At 39.3% G+C, this 1584-nt stretch overlaps 1 long non-coding RNA gene across 1 annotated transcript in view; it reads right to left on the reverse strand.

Annotated features, from left to right (window-relative positions):
- Positions 1 to 328, reverse strand: part of LOC110332860 — a 9082-nt gene extending 8754 nt beyond the window's left edge. The window contains exon 1 of the long non-coding RNA XR_002381046.1: positions 260 to 328. This is a non-coding gene — a long non-coding RNA (uncharacterized LOC110332860). The remainder of the gene's footprint in view (positions 1 to 259) is intronic.
- Positions 329 to 1584: the final 1256 nt, after the last annotated feature.

Below are 1584 nucleotides of genomic sequence, written 5' to 3' on the forward strand. Positions count from 1 at the left end.
GAGAGAGAGAGAGAGAGAGAGAGAGAGAGAGAGAGAGAGAGAGAGAGAGAGGAGATTTTTCAGTCTCTTGGAGAGGACACACCTAACTAGAGTAATATAACCTTACTAATTATATTAATTGCATTGACCTAATTATTCTAATTAATTTGTAGCTAGGTATTCTAGGTATTCTTTCTGAACATGCCATTTGTCTACATTAACACTGTGTAAATGTGTTCTGCCTGTCAGTGCAATCTGTACATGGTATTTCTTTTAATACCTCAAGGACTCAGGTGTTGGACCTGAAGAGGCTTCATTTCAGATGCTCAGGAAGGCAGGATGCTAGCCTGCTGGGAGAAAGTGGAACGAGAACAGCAGAACACACCCTTTTCCTTTGCTATCACAAAACATCGCAGGCATTTCAAATCACAAATATGTTGCACAAATATGAGAAAACTTAGTTCTTCCCTGGGTACCAGAATTTCCTGTCTCTATCTAGCATATAGCACCTCTTGGTTTTTTTAAACCCCTCATTTTATTATTGATGTGTAGATGATGCAAAACTGTATGTACATTCCTCATTGTCCATAGGGAATTCATCTCAGGACCCTCTACCCCATATACCTAAATCTGAAGACATTTAGATCCCTGATATAAAATAATGTGACATGTGTACAGAAGCCCTGGGTAATCTCTCATGTACTTAAAATCACCTTTAGAATATTACACCTAGTCCACTATAAATACATGTAAACATTTGTTACACTGTATCCCTTAGGGAGTAGCAACAAAATAAAAATGTCTGAACATGCTCACTACAGGCATAATGCTCCTTTAAAACATTTGAGTCACAATTGGTTGAGTTATCAGATGTAGAATCTAGAGGGGCGGAAGAGCAATGTGCATACACATAATTTTCGCAGATTATCTGGGGGAAGAAATCTAGAATGTTTGAATATTTCAAACTAAGATTTCAATACATCAGGACTCTTAATTATGGGAGAAAAGGTTAATGTGGATATTACCAAGTCAGTCAAACATCGTAAGAAGCACATAACGCTGATGGAGGGACTGGAGCATGCAAGGCACTGTTCAGAGAAGACATGAATTTGCTTCCAGTGGCTGGTGGGTGTGGCTTTTAAAGCCCTTGGTGCTTTTGTAGAGCACCTTAGTTGGGTCACACATCCATTCTAGGTGACTCACAAACACCTGTAACTCCTCAGGCGATTGAGTGCCTCTGTCCTCCATGCGCACCTGCACTTATACAGACATAATTACCACATACACGTACTCACCACACACACACACACACACACACACACACACATACACAGAGAGAGACACACACAGAGACACACACACATACACAGAGACACACACACAGACACACACAGACACACAGACACACACAGACACAGACACACACACACACAGACACACACACACACACACACACATATATATATATATATATAATTCTCCCATAATTAAGAGTCCTGATGTATTGAAATCTTAGTTTGAAATATTCAAACATTCTAGATTTCTTCCCCCAGATAATCTGTGAAAATTATGTGTGTGTGTGTGTGTATGTATATATATATATAT

The sequence above is a fragment of the Mus pahari genome, chromosome 15 (assembly GCF_900095145.1).
Source record: "Mus pahari chromosome 15, PAHARI_EIJ_v1.1, whole genome shotgun sequence".
Taxonomy (NCBI): Eukaryota; Metazoa; Chordata; class Mammalia; order Rodentia; family Muridae; genus Mus; species Mus pahari.